We start from the raw sequence: 6,000 nt of genomic DNA, 5'->3' as shown, positions 1-6,000 counted from the left end.
TATCCTTCGGAGAAATTCCTAACTACAAGAATGCTTTCTCTATGTCTGCACTGAGACCAATAGGAAAAAATCTCATTCTGTCTAAAATATCAGGGACTAATTCTATTAAATTAGGTCCTTTCAATAAACACTGATTCAAAGATGGTTTTCCCTTTTCACAAGATGAAGCATCAAAAACGAGTCTTACCTTAATGGTTTCACTATTCATCTTAATAACCGGTCTGTGTGGTAAAAAGTGGCATTTATTGTTTAATTCCTTTTCCGGAACCTTTTCTATAATATTTAAATTTTCCCACTCTCTAAACACTTCTTGATATTCCTTCAAAGAATTATTTTCTTTTGCCCTCTTTATCATTTTTTGATGACGTGTCAAAGCAATGCTTTTATTATCTGATAAATTGGTAGATTCACATTTCCAGGGTAATTCTAATTCATATCTACCATCGGGCCGAATAGATAATTTATTCTGAAAATCAATCTCGTAGTCGAAATGAAGATTTTTCATTTTACTATTTTCCGTCGGGTCGGAAATACCCAAAACTTCAAGCTCCCATACAGATTTCAAAGAAGCATTATTTACATGTAAGGAAAGACTTATTAGGGCATTATCCCTTACAGTATCATTTTCTTTACCCATAACCGTCCAACCCAGTTTTGTTTTGACTGCAGTTAAACCAGAGGGTAATTCTAGGTATTCGTCAGTTAACAGTTTACCAATGACATCTGCACCTATCAATAAATCAATTTCACTTTCCTCGCAAAATGTGTCACTGACCTCAATTTTCCTGCTTTTCAATTCCTCTATAACCTGAGCATTCTTGATTGTTGGAACAAATCCACATATCTTTTTTTCAGAAAAAGCTTCAAAACAACACCTAAAAGTGTTATCTAAACTGCTTATGTCAATAGCAAAAACAGAATGGGTTACAGGCGCAGTTTCCCTCCCCCCAAACAAACCATGAATTACTTTCTCCTGTCGAATAGGATCAGCCTTCATTCGCTTCATAATTTTCTCCCCAACGTATGATCGTTGGGATCCCGAATCCAAGAGAATCCTAATTTTTCTCTCTCGATCTTTAACTTTAATTAGAACACATAAAGTTTGCAAATAAACTTTCTCGCTCTTACTATTATTAGAAAGGAAAATATCCAACTTAGAGTCATTTTGTTTTACAGAACTAACATTCTGAGGACACATAAATTTTATATGATCACAACTGCAAATGGGGCATTTAATATTGGCTTTACATTGGTTTTTTAAATGGCCAATTCTTAAACATGAAAAACAAACACCTTTCTTTTGTACAAGTTGCCTCTTTCCATTTAAGCTCATATATTCAGCTTTAAAACACTTAGCACTCATATGAGGCTTACCACAAAATATACAAACAATTTGCTTACCTTTACTGGTTTCATTTGTACTTACCAGCGCGGCAGATGTTGCTAAATCTGAATTACCTGAAATAACATTTTTATTAAGACGCTTAACAGAATGAGTAAATCCTGATTGTGCTAATCTAATCATTTCTTCCGATTCTACTTCATGCCTTAAAAAACACATTAGTTTTTCAAGCGTTCTTTCAGAACTCTTTTCCTGTCCCTGTTCAGAAGTTCGACTCCGCTCCCAGGCACGTAGAATATTCTCAGGTAGGCACGACTCCACTAAAGGTCCCAAGAAATCAGCAAACTTTTCCTTGGTGCGTCCTAAGCTTTCCAGCGCTCGTAATTTACTTTCTATACTATCATAAAGTACTCCTAAGTCCGACGCCGTTCTGCCTGTTGTAGCATTCTTTGTAACAAGCCCAAGCAAATCTCTTACATAGATCTGCACCAGAAGGTCTTCTCTACCAAATCTTTCTTTCAGCTGCTCGATAGCTTTAGGATAATTCGCGGCGGTAACAGGAAAACTGTTCAAACGTTGAGCTGCCTTTGAGCTAGGTACTGCACTTTGCACTAAGTACAAAAATTTATCTTCCGGCACAATATCCGCATCTTCATGAATTTTGGAGAATTGGCTCCAAAAGCCTAAAAATTCTCTTGCATCTCCAGAAAATTTTTTCAGCTCAAGCTTAGGAAGTTTGAACTTCCTGTTTTTATTTTCTTTAGGATCCGAAATCGAAACTGAAGCAATATCTGTAGTAACATTCATCGAATTCAATTGTCCAATTTTATTCTGAAGTTTCACCTTTAAAGCTATAAAGGAATCTCTGTATCCTTCAGCCGTATTAAATTCATTTTCGAAATCAGCTTCCTTGGTTTGTTCTAAAACACTGCTTTGAGTACTGTCCAAGCGTTCAAATTTGTCAATTAGTTGCCCCAACAACACTTGCAATCTCTCAGGATCCGTACAAGTAGGCAATTCTTCTTCCACAATCTTCGTAGTTAACGTAAACGAAGTACGTTCACTTTTACGTTTTGCTTTTAACACCTCCATTTTAACAAAACGCCTAAATCAAAACTACTCGAAATCACACAAACGGACGCCAAACTTTTATGTTGAAACTAAATAACGTTTGCATAATCCGAGTTCAGAAAACAAAACATTTATTTTACATATTTTAAAGAAATAACGTTCTGAAACAACATGTTTCTTCTACACAATCAATCGACGCTTTCACCAGAGAATTACGCCATCGAACTTGGCACACATCCAAAAGTTCAAATTGAAGAATTACAGAAGCGTTGTTGCCACACAAGAAAAGACATATAGTTACAACTTCACACAATAATAAAACAAAAACACACTTTTGAAAAATAGACAATAATAATAAAAATAGTAATAATAAAATTCTTAACAATATTTTCTCGATTATGCAACATCCTCCCCCCTTTTTGAGTCAGTGGCAAACGACTCAAAAACATATGTTATCCTATTAAAAAGGTCTAGTACATTAGGCTTCTTAAGAAGCCGTCCTGACGACGTAAATTTCTGTTTTATATGCTGTACGTCAGTCTGATCGTTTTTCTTATCGTCGTTAACGTTAGGCTCTTCAACTAAATAATTTTCATCTAGTTGTATCTCTAGTGGATAAATACGCTGAACGGGCCTTATGAAAATCCCATTCTGAGTTTTTAGTTTAACTGTTCGAATTTTGCCATCCCGACCAGGAATTTTCTCTATAATTTTACCCAAAGGCCAATACAAGCGTTTTTTGAAATCATCGCCTATTAAGACTATCTCCCCAATTTTAGGCAACCGGGTTACTTTATTTTGTGGTTGTTTCATTATTAATTGCCCCAAATATTCTTTTCGGAAACGGTTCCTTAAATCTTTAAGAAGTTTTGTGCGGTATTTAATTCTTCTCAAAAAGTGCTGAGAGTCAATTTTATCTATATCTGCTACATTCGAAGTACAATTTTCAATTAAAAACATTGAAGGAGTTAAAGGGATAGCATCTTCAGAGTTCTCCGAAATATATGTTAAAGGTCGAGAATTAATTACCGACTCACAATCGCAAATTAAGGTTTCCAGTTCTTCATAAGATAAAACCGATTTTCCCAAAGAACGTCATAAAAGTTCTTTAACCATGCGAACTAGCCGTTCCCACCAACCTCGCCACCAGGAGGCTGTTGGTGGATTGAATTTCCATACTATTCTCTTTATTTTTGCCTCATTCTCTATTATGTCCCAGTTAAGTTTAGACATTTCGTTATACGTTCCTCGGAAGTTAGTCCCATTGTCAGAATAAATGGTTCGTGGTCTGCCATATCTGGCTATGAATCGTCTTAAAGCCAAAAGAAAAGATTCTGTTGATAACGAAGTCACCAGTTTTAGATGGATTGCCCTGTACACAGCGCATGTGAAGAGTGCCATCCAAACCTTCTTACCGTCTTTCAAAAACAATGGGCCAGCTAAATCTACTCCCAAAATTTCAAAAGCCCTATAATCTCCTACGCGATCTTCAGGAAGAGGAGTCACTTCGCAAGACATCGGTTTCGCTTTATATCGTTGACATATTACACACCCTTTTAACACATTACGCACAGTTTTACGTTGTTTTAGTATCCAGAATCTTTCTCTTAAAATAGATTGAAGCATTTGAGTTTCAGCATGACAATGTTTCTTATGAACTGAATTAACAATGTAGTAAAGATACATTTACTCGGTAACAAAATTGGTGTTAAAAATTCAGAATTGTCTTTGCGTTCCAATATTCTAGTTTTAACTCTTATAATTTTTTCATTATCAATGAATACATCAAGTGGATCAAGAGCTCCAATGTCAGGGAAATTTGAGCTTTGAACCAACCGAATCAAAACTTTTTCGGAATTTATGATTTCAGCAACAGTTAGTTTAGATTCTTTACACAAATTTGACTTCTTCCTACAGTTAGAAATAAAACGTAACACCCAACCGGTTACACGAATAATTTTCTCATAATCAGAAACTCTTTCTGCATACCAAGGAGTGGTATCCTCTGAAAAGTTAACATTAATAAGTTTTACCTTCCTCTTTTCCAAGTCAGCTTCGCTCGGCTGACAAACAATATTGGTAGGCCAAAATTCAGGGCTTTCTCTTAGCCAGAGAGGTCCCTTAAACCACTCCGAGTTAATCATTTGTTTAGCAGAGCAACCTCGAGATAACACATCTGCTGGGTTCATATTACCTGGCACATGCCTCCATGATTCAGGTTTTGTCAACTTAGTAATTTCTTTAACACGATTGCTTACAAAGTTTGACCAATTACCAGGATTTCTGATCCACCATAATGCGACTCTGGAATCACACCACAAAGTTACATTTATATCAAAATCATTAAGAGCTTTACAAACAGAATATAATAATCGGGATCCAATGCAACAGGACATTAATTCCAATCTAGGAATCGTCAAATTCTTAATAGGAGCTACTCTAGATTTTGCTCTTAAGAGAGTAATTTTTACACTGCATGAATCAACACTTCTCGCGAAAATACATCCTGCATAAGCATATTTGCAGGCATCGACAAATACAAGCAATTCAACTGTTGCAAAGGTTCCAATTAATCGGGGTATTGCCACATTTTTCAACAAAAGTATATCAGATAACCACACAAAAAATTTACTTACAAAATCATGAGGCAATGCCTGGTCCCAAGAAAATTTCAACTTCCATGTTTCTTGTAACAAAAGTTTTGGAAGCAAAGTTATTGGTGCAAGTATTCCAATTGGATCAAAAATTGATTGTACAATAGACAGAATCAGTCTCTTAGTTACTTTAGTATCACAAGTTATCATATTTACATTTATATTACACCTTAAAGTATCATTGTCTAAATTCCACAATATTCCTAAAAGAGGTGTGTCCCCAGAATGTTTTGTAGTATATTTGGAACCAACATTGCTCTCCCATCCCCTTAAATTAAATCTGCCTCTCGACATAAGACTTTTGGCCTTTTGAATTAAATCCTCTTGTTCCTCAATATTGTAAACACCCGTAATACAATTATCTACATAGAACGAATTTTTTAATTTGTCAGCCACATCTAAAAAGTCAGATGGACAATTATTCAAGAGATATTTAATAGACGCACCTAGTAGATAAGGGCTGCAGGAAACCCCAAAAACTACTCTGCAGTGCCTATACACTACTTCTCCCTCATCACTTGGATAGAAAAATCGCAAGTAATCTCTATCCTTCGGAGAAATTCCTAACTGCAAGAATGCTTTCTCTATGTCTGCACTCAGACCAATAGGAAAAAATCTCATTCTGTCTAAAATATCAGGGACTAATTCTATTAAATTAGGTCCTTTCAATAAACACTGATTCAAAGATGGTTTTCCCTTTTCACAAGATGAAGCATCAAAAACGGGTCTTAGCTTAATGGTTTCACTATTCATCTTAATAACCGGTCTGTGTGGTAAAAAGTGGCATTTATTGTTTAATTCCTTTTCCGGAACCTTTTCTATAATATTTAAATTTTCCCACTTTAAATTAAATTAAGAAATTGATTGCTTGCGTATTTGCTAATCATGAAGATATATTACTAATGCAATGGTAGCGTGCAGTAACTGAAAATC

Source organism: Stegodyphus dumicola, chromosome X1 (genome assembly GCF_044657685.1).
Source record: "Stegodyphus dumicola isolate Sdum_Otavi_A_Nest chromosome X1, ASM4465768v1".
In the NCBI taxonomy this organism is placed as follows: Eukaryota; Metazoa; Arthropoda; class Arachnida; order Araneae; family Eresidae; genus Stegodyphus; species Stegodyphus dumicola.
This window is presented reverse-complemented; position numbering follows the sequence as displayed.